Source organism: Urocitellus parryii, assembly GCF_045843805.1.
Source record: "Urocitellus parryii isolate mUroPar1 chromosome 13 unlocalized genomic scaffold, mUroPar1.hap1 SUPER_13_unloc_10, whole genome shotgun sequence".
Lineage (NCBI taxonomy): Eukaryota > Metazoa > Chordata > Mammalia > Rodentia > Sciuridae > Urocitellus > Urocitellus parryii.
Genome location: NW_027551762.1, coordinates 967119 through 985422, shown reverse-complemented (window position 1 = coordinate 985422; position 18304 = coordinate 967119).

Sequence of the window (18304 nt, the reverse complement as noted above, 5' to 3'; positions counted from 1 at the left end):
CCCAATTATTTTATTTTTTTGAGGATATTGTGAATGGGGTGGTTTTCCTCATTTCCATTTCAGAAGTTTTGTCGCTGATATACAGAAATACCTTTGATTTATGCGTGTTGATTTTATATCCTGCCTCTTTGCTGAATTCATTTATTAGTTCAAGTGGTTTCTTTGTAGACCCTTTTGGGTCTACTAGGTATAAAATCATGTCTTCTGAAAATAGTGATAATTTAAGTTCTTCTTTTCCTATTTTTATGCCTTTAATTTCTTTCATCTAATTGCTCTGGCCAGTGTTTTGAGAACTATATTAAATAGAAGTGGCGATAGAGAGCATCCCTGTCTTGTTCCAGATTTTAGAGGGAATGTCTTCAGTTTTTCTCCATTCAGAATGATGCTAGCCTGAGGCTTAACATAGATAGCTTTTACAACGTTGAGGTAAGTTCCTGTTATCCCTAGTTTTTCTAATGTTTTGAACATAAAGGGATGCTGTACTTTGTCAAATGCTTTTTCTGCATCTATTGAGATGATCATATGGTTCTTATCTTTAATTCTATTGATGTGGTGAATAACATTTATTGATTTCCATATATTGAACCATCCTTGCATCCCAGGGATGTATCCAACTTGATCATGGTGCACAATTTTTTTGATGTGTTTTTGTATCTGATTTGCCAGAATTTTATTGAGGATTTTTGCATCTAGGTTCATTAGAGATATTGTTCTGTAGTTTTCTTTCTTTGAGGTGTCTTTGTCTGGTTTTGGAATCAGGGTGATGTTGGCCTCATAGAATGAATTTGGAAGAGCTTCCTCTATTTCTATTTCCTGAAATAACTTGAAAAGTATTGGTATTAATTCTTCTGTAAAGGTTTTGTAAAACTCCACTGTATACCCATCCAGTCCTGGGCTTTTCTTGGGTGGTAGTCTTTTGATTGTTTCTTCTATTTCATCCATTGATATTGGTCTGTTCAAATTGTGTGTATCCTCCTGACTCAGTCTGGGCAAATCATATGACTTAAGAAATTTATCAATGTCTTCACTATCTTCTATTTTATTGGAATATAGGTTTTCAAAATAATTTCTAATTATCTTCTGTATTTCTGTAGCATCTGTTGTGATATTTCGTTTTTCATCTCGTATGTTAGTAATTTGAGTTCTCTCTCTTCTTCTCTTCATTAGCATGGGTAAAGGTCTGTCAATCTTATTTATTTTTTCAAAGAAACAACTTTTAGTTTTGTCAATTTTTTCAATAGTTTCTTTTCTTTCAATTTCTTTGATTTTTGCTCTGATTTTAATTTTTTCTTGCCTTCTGCTACATTTGCTGTTGTTTTGCTCTTCATTTACTAGGGCGTTGAGATGAAGTGTGAGCTCATTTATTTGTTGTTTTTTTTTTTTTTTTTTTTTCTTTTTTTGAGGAATGACCTCCAGGCGATGAATTTCCCTCTTAAAACTGCTTTCATTGTGTCCCATAGATTCCGGTATGTTTTGTCTGAATTTTCATTTATCTCTGAGAATTTTTTGATTTCCTCCTTTATGTCTTTTTTAACCCTTTGATCATTCAGTAACATATTGTTCATTTTCCATGTGATGTAGGATTTTTTCTTCCTTCTTTTATCATTGATTTCCAGTTTCTTTCCATTATGATCAGATAAAATGCATGGTATTATCTCCACCCCTTTATATTTACTGAGGGTTGCCCTATAGCACAATATATGGTCTATTTTTGAGAAGGATTCATGTGCTACTGAGAAAAAAGTATATCCACTTGATGATGGTTGATATATTCTATATATGTCAGCTTAGTTTAGGTTATTGATTGTGATATTGAGTTCTATAGTTTCTTTATTCAACTTTTGGTTGGAGGATCTGTCCAATGGTGATAGAGGTGTGTTAAAGTCACCCATAATTATTGTGTTGTGGTCTATTTGATTTTTAACTTGAGGAGAATTTGTTTTATGAATGTCCCAGCAACCTTATTTGGTGCATAAATATTGGTAATTGTTATGTCTTGTTGGTGGATGGTTCCTTTTAACAGTATATAATGTCCTTCCTTATCCCTTTTGATTAGCTTAGTCTTGAAGTCGGTTTTATTTGATATGATGATGGCCAACCCTGCTTGCTTACGAGGACCGTGTGCGTGGTATATTTTTCGAACCTTTCACCTTCAGCCTGTGTATGTCTTTTCCAATCAGATGTGTCTCCTGGTGGCAGCATATTGTTGTATTTGTTTTTTTAATCCATGTTACCAGCCTATGTCGCTTTATTGGAGAGTTTAAGCCTTTAACGTTTAGAGTTACTATTGATATATTGTTTGTACTTTCAGCAATGTTTGATTATTTATCTTTTTTTAATTTAGTTTGTTTCTCCATGATTAACTTTCACCTCACCCTCTGTCTTTACTGAGGTACTTCCCACTGTTGGTTTTGGTTATTGTTTTTCATTTCTTCCTCGTGTAGTGTTTTGCTTAAGATGCTTTGCAGTGCTGGTTTTCTGGCTGCAAATTCTTTTAACTTTTGTTTATCATGAAATATGTTTATTTTGTTGTTGTACCTGAAGCTTAATTTTTCTGGATACAAAATTCTTGGTTGGCATCCATTCTCTTTCAGTGTTTGAAATACATTGTTCCAGGATCTTCTCGCTTTCAGCGTCTGTGATTAAAAATCTGTTGTTAACCTTATTGGTTTACCCCTGAATGTAATCTGCCTCCTTTCTCTTGTAGCTTTTAATATTTTCTTTTTTTTCTGTATATTGGATATATCTTCATAACAATGTGTCTTGGCGTTGGTCTACTATGATTTTGTATGCTCTGTGTCCTGTATGCATCGACAATTTGTATAACTGTTTCCTTTTTTATTTCTGGAAAGTTTTCTATAATTATTTCATTCAGCAGGTTGCTCATTCCCTTGGTTTGAATCTCTATACCTTCCTCTATCCAATGACTCTTCAGTTTTGTTTTTTTATGTTATCCCATATCTCTTGGATGTTTTTCTCGTGATTTTTTAGCAGCCTTTCTGAGTTGGCTAGACTGTATTCAAGATGATATAGTTTGTCTTCATTATCTGACATTCTGGCTTCTACTTGCTCCACTCTGTTAGTGATACTCTCATTTGAGTTTTTAATTTGGTTTATAGTTTTCTGCATTTCTAGAATTATTGTTTGATTTTTTTTATAATGTCTATCTCCTGATAAAGATGCTTATTTGCTTCTTTTATCTGTTTATGTAATTCATTTTCAATGTGTTCTTTCACTGTTTGAATTTGCTGTCTCATATCCTCTTTAAGATTCCATTCCATCTGCCTAAGGTATTCCTTGAGTTCTTTGTTTGGCCATTTTTCTGATGCCTCTAGGTCCTCCTGAATATTTAGGCTGTCCTTCATTGTTTGTATTCCTTTTCTTCCTTGCATTTTTATGCTGCTCATGTTACTTCTTGTTCTCTTTGACTGCTGAGTTACTGTTTACTCCTATAACTTTAATTGATGCTCTCTCCGCAGGTTTCAATGAAGTTATCTCCTCCTCAGCATTCTGGTGACGTCAGTTCTCTGCCATGGTGGTATCCCATTCAATTTGCGACAGTTCATTCCCTTTGCTGGGTGACCAATGCAATGGGTGGGTCCTGACTGGCTCTCCCAAGCTCTGTCTCAATCCTGTGGCCACTGCCTTTGAAGGCTTGGTTGGTGTTAACCTCCATAGGTTCAGAAGGGCTGACCAGTTGTTTCAGCTGGATCGTTTAGTGTTGAGTCACAGTGGTTTGCCTGGGAGATGCAGGCGAACAGGAGCTTGAATTCAGCTGATCCAGGCTCAGTGTGTGTTCTGAGAGGCCCAGACTCTTCACCCCAGATCCACTTCAGCTCAGCATTGCCTACTGATCCTGAGCAAACAGCATTTAGTTGGTTTTTGACTCCCTATGCTCGTGCAGCTGAAGAGGTCAGAGACATGATCTCTCCGTGCCCGCCACCATGTTGGATCTCCAATCAAGGCAACTTTGACATTTACCTCAGCTTGAATAAACTTTAGACAAGTTTCATCCTGATTATAGGCCTCATCTTATTTCTTAGATCAGGTACTTTAGAAAATTTACAACTATAAATCCTTTCTCTGTCCTTTTGTGATATAAATCTACAAGCCTAGAGCCATCTTCAAGGACTTTGGAATCACTTTATTGAAGGAAAATCTTCATGAAAGATAAGTCTTTTGTCTCCAACTCTGTGCAGAAGGGTAGGGATATAATGGTAATAAGTAGCAATTAACAAACACAGATGGGCTAGTCACATACCATCAGCCCACCTCAGCATTTAAAAACCTTTCCACCTTATGTGACAACAAAATTGAATTCAATTTCTCTTCTTTATTGTGATAATCTTGAAAAAAAAAACAGTTTTTCTTGCTGCTTTTAACAAGTGTCATGTATAATTTTTATTCTTCACATGCCGAGGTTCAGGGCATGAAGCTTATAACTTTGCTGTTATTTTCTCTTTTATGTAGAAAAGATACTGTTTTTACTATCAAGGCTAGGCTGTAGACATTTCACCTTCAGGAACAAGTAAGTTATGAGGGAGAAAAGTCCACTCAAGTAAGGATCCCTCTAAATTGGAGTCATCTTCAGCTCCACAGGAGGTTAAGAAGGAAAGGAGTGTGTTATGTGGTATTTGGTGACTTCCAGACCCAGATCTCAGTGAGGTGATGAGAGAGATTCTGTAGAAAACTTAACTGTTAAAAGAATTTTGAATCATGTATTACACTTCTCCAGAGAAACAGAAGCAATGGGATATAAATATGGATACACAAAGAAGAGAAAAATATTATGATGAGATATATATATATATATATATATATATATATATATATATATATGAAGTGGGAATTGACCCAGCTGCTTTTGGAGTTTTAGGAGACCCACTATCTGCCTTCTGAAAACTAGAGAACAAGGAAATGTATTGAATTCAAATCTAAAAACCAGGTAAGTCACAGGTAAATGTCCCAGTGACTGCCCAAGAATAAGGAGCTCCAACATGTGAAGGGCAGAAGATGGATGTCTCATCTCAAGACCAGAGAGAAAGAGAGAGAGAAAGAATTTGTTCTTCCTTCATCATTTTGTTCTATTTGGGCCTCAATGGATTTGGTGACACATACTCAGTGTGAAACGTTGTGGAATTTCTTTAATCAGTTAACCTATTCAAATGTAAATCTCTTCTGAGAATCTCCTTACAGCCAGCTCAAGAAATAATGTTTTGCCAGCTATCTGGTTATTCCCTAGCCAGTCAAGGTCACATATAAAATTAACCATCACACACCATTTCCAGCTTTTGTCCCTGCCTTATAAAGAAGCCTCACTTTACATGGGAAAACATTAGGAAACTCATGGTATAATATGTTTTTGGCAAAGTAATGTAAGTTTTCAGAATCACTCTGGAATCATAGGAGACATATAATGTGTGCAGGAATCAGTAAGTACTTCGTAAAGGAAAAAAAAAGGAAGCTGGTAATTCTAATAGGTAATGCTAATAAGTAGCAATTAGCAAACACAGATGGGCTAATCACATCTTGTTGAGATCCCATCCAGAAGAGTTTAAAAGAAGCCACCATTGCAGGGGTGGAAATCTCAGGTGGCTTAGAATTTTAGTCAGAGGCCATCTAGAAGGTCTACCAGACCCTCTCAAGCCTTGAGAAACCAACCTCAAAGAAAGTAGATATTTTTAGATGATGCTAGCAGGAGATGCTATATCCAAGAATCCAGCACAGGCCCAAGGAGGCACAGAGAGCTGAATCCTATACACCTGCAGCTCAAGGAGAGAGAGAACAGGAGAAAGTGGGAAAAGGACAAGACAGTACTTTTACCTACAACAATCTGCTTGAAGCTGAATTTTAACTAACATGTTTTAACTGAGAAACAATTAATAAATTGTCTAATATTTTTGGAATATAAATCATGAAGTTGATTATTAACTTAACTACAGAAAATTTCTACTTGTATACAGTGAGTAAGTTTTTCCACTAATGTATTTCTTTTAATCTTCCCCATACTAGCTAGCTATAACGATATGGGTGACTTTTCCAAGTTCTTCAGGAGGCACTTATTTTTCTCATGGTATTAAGCAGTGAAAGTGCTTTCAGGCATTTGTAAGGTCTTGAAGATGGTACATGCCGAATAAATAATCCTCATTATTTTGTTATGCAACAGGCATAGTGTTAGGGATAGTGAGCAGAAATAGTAAAACAAAAATCTTTGTTCTCCTATAGTTTACTACAGGTGTGAGCAAACTATAGCCCACAAGTCAAATACAATTGGCAACCTGTTGTTATAAGTGAAGTTTTGTCAAAACACAGTCATACACACTTGATTACCTGTTACCTTGGCTACAAGAACTGCATTTATAGAGATCTTACTGACAAAGGTAACTTCAACAAAGTTGAAGAGAACAAAAGGCTAGCAGAGTAATAATGCAGAGTCTGAAGGAGGTTGATGGGATAAAATGGGAACCAAGTCACTCATGGCTATCTCCAGTTAAGAGGTTTTCTCTTTGTTTTGTCACTGGGGATTGAACCTAAGAGCACATAATCAATGAAATACATTACCCTTTTTATTTTATTTTTTAAATTTAGAGACAGGGTCTCACTAAGTTGCTTAGGCCCTCACTAAGTTTCTAAGGTTGACTGAATTTGTGATTCTCCTGCCACAGCCTCCTGAGTTGTTGAGATTAAAGGCAAGCTCCACCACATCTAGAAAGAGTTATGGGTATTATTCTAAGAGCAGTAGGCATTCAATGCTGGTTGTCAATTTTAAGTACAAGAAAAAGAAGGCTGAAAGGGCTATCTATTACATGGCATAATTTATACATGAAAAAATTTTGTGCAGGCTAAAGATTTTAACAGACAACTCATCAAAAAAATATAGATTAGATTAACCAAATGGAAAAAGACAGTAACTCAAAATAGGTAAGAATTATAAGCATGTGGAAAATATCTGAGAGATGTTATTGTCAGGAGTAAATGATTGAATAGGAAAAAGGATGAAGGAAAATAAGATTAAAAAGTTACTTTGGAAGATTCTCTGCTTATCCAAGAGCAAGGTAGATCTTTCCATCTTCTAAGAGAGCCTACATCCTGGGAACATTTTTTACCCCTCACACATCAGATAGAGCATTAATCCCTAGGAGTTATATATCTTTTATATAGGAATATATAAAGAACTCAAAAAGCTAAGCACACACACACACAAAATAATCCAATGGGCAAGGACCTGAATAGACAATTCTTAGAAGAACTTATGCAATCAATCAACAAATATATGAAAAAATGCTCAGCATCTCTTGCAGAGAAATGCAAATCAAAACTACTCTAAGATATCATCTCACTCCATTCAGAATGGCAGCTATTATGAAGACAAACAACAATAAGCATTGGCAAGGATGCAGAGAAAAAAAGTACACTCATACATTGCTGGTGGGACTGCAAATTGGTGCAGCCAATATAGAAAGCAGTGTGGACATTTACCTCAAGGTAAATTCCTTGAAAATCTGGGAATGGAACCACCATTTGACCCAGCTATACCTCTTTTCAGTTTATACCCCAAAGACTTAAAAACAGGGAACTTCAGGGACACAGCCATATCAATGTTCATAGCAGTACAATTTACAATAGCTAAACTCTGGAGCCAACCCAGATGCCCTTCAGTGGATGAATGGATAAAAAAAAAATAGGGCATATATACATAATGCAATTTTACTCAGCAATAAAAGAGAATAAAATTATGGCATTTTTGGGTAAATGGATGACGTTGGAGAAGATAATGCTAAGTGAAGATAGCCAATCTTCCCCCCTCCTCAAAAATAAAAGCTGAGTGTTTTCTCTGATATAAGGAGGCTGACTCATAATGGGTAGAGAATGGTAGTATGGGACGAATTGATAAATTCTAGATAAGGAAGAGGGGTGGGAGGGAAAAGGAGGGGGCAGAGGATTAGCAAATATGATGGAATGTGATAGACATCATCATCCAAAGTACATGTATGAAGACACAAATTGGTGTCAACATACTTTATATACAACCGGAGATATGAAAAATTGTGCTGTGTACATGTAATAAGAATTGTAATACATTCCTCTGTCATTTTTTAAATAAAATGATTCTCTGTACCTATATTTTATCCCCACCTGCATGTTTTACATACATGTAGATGATTTTTAGTCAATGTCCTCAAACCTGTGCTTATGAATGAAGAAAAATTCTTTTATAAAAATGGTAATCAGAAAGCTGACATTTAAAATAGTCATGTTAAAACTTGATTTTCTTGGGCTGAGGATGTGGCTCAAGTGGTAGCGCACTTGCCTGGCATGAGTGCGGCCCGGGTTCGATCCTCAGCACCACATACAAAAACAAAGATGTTGTGTCCGCCAAGAGCTAAAAAATAAATATTAAAATTCTTAAAAAAAAAACTTGATTGTCTTATTTATTTAAAGAAATAAGTAAAATTTAATCTGGTAGAATTTGGGTTCCAACTTATCCCATGAACATTATTTAAAATTTATAATAAATCTGAAACTGCTTTTAGCATGCCAAAAAGCCTTACAAAATAAACTCTGCCATCGTTGAACAATTGTCTCTTTTTCCCATAGGTTTGTATATTGATTCCTTCAATATTTAGAGGCATGAGTTACTAAGAATAATAGAGTAAAACAGATAATAAGACATGTGTTGCTTGATGAATGGAGTGTGTGATCATCTGAATCAGAGGAAAAACAGTATGAACAAAGCAGGACAATGAACATTATTATGCAAAGTATAAAATAATAAAAATTTGAATGATATTAATAATAATGATATTAATAATAATATTAATAATAATAAGTATGAAGGCTGTCACTTTCCTGTGCTTTCTTTCACCAAGTTTTATCAAAAATACCCTTTCATAGTTTCTGAGGAAAGATTTAAAATTAAAAATATGATTTGGAGAAACTATTTAAAAAATATTAACACTAATATTGGAGGAAGATTAAACACTTTCAATCGTCATTTATTGATATTCTTCCTGGTTTCACAAATGACCTATGAATATAAATCAAATAGAGAGGGCTGTCATTCCCAGAGTTCCATTAAGAAATGTATAGCTATATATAACAGTTTTTTAATGAATTAAATCATCATCCACATCAACACAGTATGACTTCACTCATTCCTACCCCTCATTTTCATTTCCAGGTTTCATTTTGCAAAATCCTTCCAGATGTTTCACAAGTAAACTCAGTTTCAATATGTTTAAAATATAAACTTTTTTTCTACATTATCAATGTTCACAAAATCTCCTTGTTCCCAGTAATTAGCCTTTAAAATTATTGATTCTCATAGTTGCTTTTCTCTTTAACTTTATCAGTCCCAAATTTCTGTTGATTTTTCTGTTCCACACATTAGGCACTCCTACTTGTTCCCTTTCTTGAAGGCATTGTATTAAATTAAATGGATTCAGAATCAAAATACTGAGCACTTTTTATGCATGTATGTTACGTGGCTACTTTCAGAGAAGACAGAAGGTGGCACAATATTATAATTCCAGCTACTCATGGGAATGAGACAGAAGGATCACAAGTTTAAGTCCAGCCTCAGCAACTTAAAAGACCCTGCCCCCACCCCACCAAAAAAAAGGGAGAGTAGGATTATAACTTCATGGTAAATCATTCCTGGGTTCAATCAATCACTGGTACTACAAAAAATTAATTAAATAGCAAAAGAGTGCTAAATACTTTGTCACATCTTTCTAATGAATACTTTTGTTAGTTCTCTATATAGGTATACAAGTTTGATGAAAATTAAGAACAAAATATTTGCGATTACAGAAATTTATCATAATAGAAGTATACAAGTTTCCAAGAGTACTTTAGAGTGAATGACAGTTTCATATTTTTGCATTTAAAAAATTGACATAATTCCAAATAACTCAACTGTTATATAAGCACCATATATTCACTCACTGAAGATATTTTATCACTTCTGTGTATCAAGCAAAACTGAAATCTACAGCATAAAATTAAGGTCAGAGTTGGATCTAAAACCAACATTATGGTAATAATTGAATAGCATATATAGGATTTTTTTCACTTTAGAGGACAAAAAATTCACTCCTGATAGGCTTTACAATTTACTTTTTAAAGTTTTGAAAGCATATATAAAAAAATATAAGAAATAAATTAATTTCAGTGTAGCATTATTTTAAATTCACCCTTTCAAGTTAGGTTAATATGTAACTCATAATTTTTCACCAACTGTGGAGAAAATCAATTGCTCCAGAGTATGATTCACTCAGTTAGATGGTGAAATATAATTTATATGTTGACATTTAGGTAAGCAGAAGTGTGTGGAAGTCTTCTCACAGAATGGAAATATTTTAACAAATCAGTTTTATTTCAAGGGATTTGGTTAGGGAAAAATTTAAAAGTTCAAAATATTCTTCAAAATGTGTGATGTTCAACAATATTATATCTTCCCATGTAATTAATTTATGCATTTTATACTTGATATTTTGCATCCTTTCATGGATAGTAGGATTTAAAAAATCTATTTTTTAATGAATTATACTAGAATGCATTTATGCACTTTGATATATTATACATAGATGAGATATAATTTTTCATTTTTCTGAGTATACATGTTGCATAATCATATTGGTAATGTAGTCACATATATACATTCAGTAATAATGTCTACCCCCACATTCCCTCCCCTCTGCTCTCCTCCCATCACTTTCCTTTACCCAATTTAAGTTAATGCTATTGTTCTTTAGTGTCCCACTGCCTTATTGTGAATTAGTATCTGCATGTTAGAGAAAACATTTGGCCTTTGGTTTTGTCAGATTGGCTTATTTCACTTAGCATGATATTCTCCAATTCCATTAATTACTGGAAAATGCAATAAGTTTACTCTTCTTTAAAGCTGAATAATATTCCATTGAGTATATATAACACATTTTTTTATCCATTCATCTATTGAGGAACACCTAGGTTGGTTCCATAGTCTAGCTATTGTGAATTGAGCTGATATAAACATTGATGTGGCTGTATCACTATATTATGATGATTTTAAGTCCTTATAAACTGTGGAGTGGGCTAGCTGGGTCAAATGGTGGTTCCATTCCCAATTTTGTAAGGAATCTCCATAATGTTTTCTATACTGGTTGCACAAATTTACAGTCCCACCATCAATGTACGAGTGTACCATTTTCACCACTTCCTCACTAACATTTATTGTTTCCTGTATTCTTGATGATTGCCATTTTGACAGGAGTGAGATAAAATCTTAGAGTAGTTTTAATATGCATTTCTCTAATTGTTAGAGACGTTGAACACTTTTCCATGTTTGTTGATCAATTATATTTCTTCTGTGAATTGTCTGTTCAGTTTCTTAGCCTGTTTATTGATTGGGTTATTTGGTTTTTGGGTGTTAATTTTTTGAGTTATTTATGTATCCTGGAGATTGGTGCTCTATCTGGTGTGTGTGTGGCAAAAATTTTCTCTCAAAATGTTCACCTCATTGATTGTTTCTTTTGCCGAGAAGAAACTTTTTAGTTTGAGTCCATCCCATTTATTGATTCTTGATTTTACTTCTTGCACTTTAGGAGTCTTGTTAAAGAAGTCAGATCCTAGGCCAACTTGGTGAAGATTTGGACCTATTTTTTCTTCTGTTAGCTGCAAGGTCTCTGTTCTAGTGCCTAAATCTTTGATCTACTTTGAGTTGATTCTTTTGTGCAGGGTGAAAGATAAAGGTTTAATTTCATTTTGCTATATATGGGTTTTCAGTTTTGTTAACACCATTTGTTGAACAGGTTATCTTTTCTCCAATGAATGTTGTTGGCATCGTTGTCTAGTATGAGATAACCATATTTATTTGGGTTTATCTCTGTGTCCTCTATTCTGTACCATTGGTTTACAAGTCTGTGTTGGTGCCAATACCATGCTGTTTTTGTTACTATAGCTCTGTAATATAGTTTAAAGTCTGGTATTGTGATGCTTCCTGCTTCACTTTTCTTGCTAAGCATTGGTTTAGCTATTCTGAGTCTCCTATTTTTCCAAATAAATTTCATGATTGTTTTTTCTATTTCTATGAAGAATGTCATTGGGATTTTAATAGGAATTGCATTAAATCTGTACAACGCTTTTGGTAGTATGGCCATTTTGACAATATTAATTCTGCCTACCCAGGAGCATGGGAGATCTTTCCACCTTCTAAGGTTTTCTTCAATTTCTTTCTTTAGTGTTCTGTAGTTTTCATTGCAGAGGTCTTTTAGCTCTTTTGTTAGGATGATTGCTGGGTATTTTTTGAGGCTATTGTGAATGGAGTAGATTCCCTAATTTCTCTTTCAGTGGATTCATTTCTGATGTATAGAAATGCATTTGATTTATGGGTATTGATTTTATATTGTGCTACCTTGCTGCATTCATTTATTAGTTCTAGAAGTTTTCTGATGAAATTTTTGGGATGTTTTAGGTATAAAAATCATGTCATCAGCAAGTTGTGATATTTTGATTTCTTTTTTTAATGTATTTTTATACGTTTAATTTCTTTCAGTTGTCTAATTGCTCTGGTTAGAATTTCAAGGATAATAGGATTTTTAAGCAATATTTAGAAATAGTATTTGTATAACAATATATAGAATGTTTAGTTTCTTTCTAGAAATGTTCAAGAAAATATTTTTCCTTATGTTGAAAATATAATTCTGCTTACATATTCAAAAGTAAAATCTATCCAAATTCATATAAATATTTTTGAGACAAATAAAAGTCAATGAATAGGGGTTAAATGTTCAAATAAATGACAAAATATAAAAATTTATTATAAAACTATCTGGCCAAATGTAAGATACAAATCAATGTTTTCTTTATTTTTATCTTATTCAACTCTTTCCATGCACAAAGTATTTTGAGTAGAATACATTATATAAAACATTTTATTACCTTGGGGTGGGGCTGGGGCTCAGTGGTAGAGCACTTGTCTTGTATGTGTGAGGCCCTGGATTCGATCCTCAGCAACACATAAATAAAATAAAAAGGTATTATTTCCACCTACAACTAAAGAATATTTAAAAAACACATTTCATTACCTTGATCAAAAAATTTAAGGTATAATACAAATATAGCTATACTCCTCACAGAGAAATTTGAAGTGCCTTAAGTTTATCTCAAATATGTATATCTGAAATAATATCCAAACAAGTTATGATTAAAGATACATTTTAGTTGATGTGATTAATTTAATGAATTTTTTGTGATAATTTACTATGACTTGTGGATAAGCCTAATCCACTATATACAAAGTTGTTGATATTGATCCAGACTGCAGTGGGGCCACATATGGCCTGAATACAATACTGGCTAGTAGTCTACTTAAAACTTCACTTTAAATATCCTTATATGTCATATATGTTCTTCATTGCCCAAATGCCTACTTGCAATCTTATACTTGCAACATACTGTATTTAATTGTAGTCACAAATTTTCTGTATACACTTGGTTCTTGACAGAATTTGAATTTGTGATACACTTATACCAGACTCTGGGGCACAACAGTAATGAAGAACACAACATATAGTGCCTCAAAGATTTACAATCTTTTATGAATAATACAAACATCAACTGAAAAGTAACATGAGAGGAAAAAAGATATAGCACTTTGCGACCATAGAGCACAGGCAACTTGCAGCCACATGAATATTCTAGAACTTCCTTCTCTGTGTCTAAACTAGTCTGCATTAGAGAGCTGTGACTTGGAGCCAATAGTGCCCTTGTAGACTTGTGTGTGACAAAATAAGCCCTATGTGCTAATTCCAAACAGAGTCAGAGGCAGGTTCAGTAATATACGTAATGATGTAGCCACTCCATAGACATCTAGAACATTCTCACCGAACTGGAAGTGGAATCAAGATTCATCAAAAAAAAAGCAGTGAGGAAAAGGTCACTTGATATGGTGACTTACAAACTGGACCTGGAGCTCACATCTCTAAGAGGCCACTTATCAGGGGTGGGGCGGGAAGCCACAGTCAAGCCTCACTGGCTGAGGAGCATCTCCACTCCTCAACCACCCAGCTGGGGCGGAACCAGGCAGGGCCCTTCACCTCTGCGCCTCATTTATGACAGGGGGGTTTCTGTGGAGACCCACCAAGGTAACTGCCAGTTCTTCTTAGTCCCCAAAATACCTGCTGAGGGAATTCTCTTACCTCAAACAGCCATTTTCTGAGAGCAGCAACTGGCAACATTTCTGGTTAATAAAGAAGAAACTCTACACATAAACATGTGACTGAGAGGAAGCCTGGCAGGAGTCAGGGGTCCGTCCCCCTCAGGGAGGAGACCCCCTGCCTGGGCTCTGCTCCTCCTGCGGCAGGCAGCCCTGAGCAGGCCGGTCAGGACAGGAGCCCCAGGAGCAGGTCCCCGTGCAGAAGGGGAAGCTCACGTGGGTGAGTCGTGCACCTCACGGGAAGTGGACTTCTCAGCACGTGGCCCCTGCCACAGCCCCTCCTCCAGCCCTCGAAGTGCAGGAGGACCACCGGTGACGCTATGATGAGTCCACCACGGTGACCCCCCATCAAGGCGCCTCGACGTGGAAGGGCCTGAAAAGCCTCCAGCTCAACTTCCCACCCTAAGTCCCACCAGACTCCTCCAACACGAGGCAACCACAGACCCCGGGGAGGACCTTCCAGCAGGGGGCAGTTCACGTGGAAGACGGGCCTCCCTTACGGACCCCCTTTCTCATAGCCACTCCCATCAAGCCCCGTGGGTTCTGGGAGCCCGGACACGTCTGCCATGGCCCCAGTCTTCTCCCTGTGTAGGCCATTGTCTTCCCACGGCTGCTCCGGACTGGTGTCCCACTCTCCACGCTCTCACGCCCCCTTTGCCTCTGTTCCCAGAAATGGTTGTGGTGGAAAGTCCCACGGGGCACCTGTCCTCTGGTCTCAGAAACACCCAGGGCGGGGTGGGAGAGCGTCTCTCACACACTGGAGTGTCTCATCTGCCACTTTGTTGGTGGCTGTTCTAGGAGGTTGTGCGTCTCCCAGCCACAGCTGTGGTCCCCAGGCAGCCCTCACGGTACAGGACAATCGCCTGCCCCCAAAACAATGGGGGCAGACTTGCCCTTCTAACTTGCTTGGCCAATCACGAGAGAAGCAAAAGCTTGCAGCACTTCTGTGTGGACGGCCACCTTCTGTTTTCCCTCTGCTGTGAGGCCGCTGTGCCCAGTACCAGGCTGCCCCTCAGCCCACCTACAACCAAGAGGGCTGCCACAGAGAACAAGCAAGAAGCCAGTCCTGCTGCACATGGCCGGCTGGGGTGGCCCGCTGGGTGCTCAGTCACATGGCATCTCCTCCCTTTGAGGACCTCTGTTCTCTGTTGTAGTTCATGTTTCAGAGACCACACTCCTAGGTGGGACCTGGGGGTGGCTAATGAGGTCCCTCACCAGGGAGAGTGATTGGCACTGGGGTCCCAGGAAGAGAACTTGAGGACCCTCATGGGGAGTGAATAGGAAGGATAGATATTTTTCATGGAATCCCGCATTCATCTGCCTAGAACTGCCACTCTCTGTCATCTAGCAAAAAAACAGCTTGACAAAGAATGACAAGGACAAAGAAAAGAGGACCAGAAATGGAGAAGGCCATGAGATGTGGCCCCTGGGCCTCGCCACAGTGGGGGAAGTACCAATGCACTGCCTACTGTCTTGAATCAAGACCTGGTTTTGTTTCTGAAACTCGCAACCCAAACCAGTCATGGGTCAGACCACAACAAGCCAGAATCGAGCTGCATGTGCTGTTTGACAGCCAGCGTCTGGACTGGAAGGGAATGTGACGTTCTCTGTCCTGCCCTGCACACACAGGAGCTGAACCGGTCTCAGTCGATGACAGCGAATCCGCTGCCACACGTGTCCACAGACGTCTAATCACGACACACGTCCACGTTTGCCCTGCAGCCCAGTTTACCTTGTCTTTCCTGCTCATGATGATCTCTGAAAGCTTCAGGTGGGAGGTGTTGACAGGATTCCCTTCATCATGTAACTGCCACCTTCTACACAGTGCTGAGTCCCACCAGGACCACAGAGGTCGGAAGCAGCTAGGGAACAGTGTCCTGGGCCGCCTGAACAGGGGAGCATCCCGCTGGATGCCAGAGCTTCTGGAGGTCTGGCCAGAAATCCCCATGACTGACAGAAATGAGGCAGCAAGATGTAGGCAGGACCCGCTGCCGACAGCCAGCAGCACCTTGGGATGAAGCCTCCCTCTAGGAAGAGTTAGCTGGAAGAATCCACGGCCCCAGGGACGACACTCACTGCAGAACAACCTAGTGTCTTCTGTGGGGTACCTGACTGATGTAGGTCATCCTAAGGGTTCATGAAAAGCACAAAAACCTTCTATTTACCTGAGATGCTTAAGTTTATTTTTTTTGGCACATGGCAAGAAAAGTCATTCCTGAACAAAATTTTAAAATTTCTTTTGGTGATTATGCTTAACCACATCAGAAAGGCTACCTTTAGCCCAAATCTCCTGTGGCAACAGACCTATTTCTGTCAACAGTCCTACTCCTCATGAGCACTCGGGGACTGCCCTCCTGTACTGTGTGTGTTCAGTACAAAGAAGGTGGCACTCAGGGAATGCTTCAGAGAGAGACACTGCTTCCCCGGGAGAGACCACCTGTTCATCCTCCCTGAAACGTCTTTGGGGAGAAGCGGCCTAGGAGTGGATCTGTTGGGAGCAGCTTTTAAACACTTGCATTACTGCTCTGGGGCTTGCTGTGGCTCCCTAGGGACTGGACAGAGTAAAGGAAACTCAGCCCGGGGCACCCAAAATCTTGAGGATGGGGACCACTGTGCAGGATATCAGTTAACAGAGACATTGGGGAGGACCGCCCATGTGCTTTTCCTCCCAGCTCAGTATGGTGGCTCTGTGCAACCTGATGGGCGTGGGGGAGGGGGCATGTGGGGTGAAAAGCCATCTCAACTCTGCCACAGAGAAGGCCTTTCCAGGGTGAGAAAAGCTGTGCATCCCCCAGGCGCCTGTGGGGCCGCAGTGAGAATCTGGGGCTCAGCGGGCGAGCAGCAGTGTGCACGCCCTGAGGACGGCAGAGGACTTCCTTAGAGCTGCTGTGAGAAGTGGGAGCTCAGATGCACACATGTGGCGTGTCAGTGTGCACTGGGCACTTGGACCTCGACCTACAGGGGTGCGGGTCTGGGAGGAATCAGCCAGCGGGTTGCCCAATGTCAGAATGCAGAGGTGTTCTCACTCACTCACATATTAAACAACTACAGGACTGGATACAAGACTCAGGGCCACCTTGTGCCACGTAAATGACCTACAGGAAGTTCTCATGGAATCTCTGTGTCCAGTGAACAGCATCAAGGTGCTCTGGATTTCTTCAAGGAAAAATATGAAACAAATAAATGTGCCTCATGTAAACATCACCATATTTTGATTCTAAAAAATAGTCAGAATCCACCTGCAAAATTTCCAAGGGAGGGGCTGGGGATGTGGCTCAAGCGGTAGCGCGCTCGCCTGGCATGGGTGCTGCCCGGGTTCAATCCTCAGCACCACATACAAACAAAGATGTTGTGTCTGCCGAAAACTAAAATGTAAATAAAATATTAAAAAAAATTTCCAAGGGAAAGGCTCACCGTCCATCAGCTGAGCAGAAGAGTGGGTGAGCAAAAAGCACCAGAGTAGAACACACATTTTGTCTTGAAGTCCACAGCACATTCTCACCAGAAGGCCTCCTCTGTTATCTGCAGTCAGTTGCAGGAACCAGCCCCAACACCAAAATCTCTGATGCTCAAGGGGCATCTATGAAATGGCATCGTATTCGCACATACCCCAGGAACATTTTCCTGTGCACTTTAAATCATCTCAAGATGACTTATAATACCTATCACCTACTGTAAATGCCAAGTATAGTACCTAGTACTATAATGCCTAGTACAATGTAAGTGCCTTGTACTTAATACCTAGTATATCATACCTAGTACCATGGTACCCAGTACAATGTAAATGCCTAATGTGTAACACCTAGTATATTAATACCTAGTATCTAGGAGCTAGTACTATAATACCTAGTACAATGTAAGTGCCTAGTACCTAATAGCTAGTATATTATACCTAGCACTATAATACCTCGTACAATGTAAATGCCTAGTACATAATACCTATTACTATAATACCTACTACAATTTAAATGCTTAGTACATAATATCAAATACATAATACCTGGTACCTACCTAATACCAGTATTACAATACCTAGTATAATATAACTACCTAGTACTTAATATCAAGTACTATAATACCTAGTACAATGTAACTATCTTAACA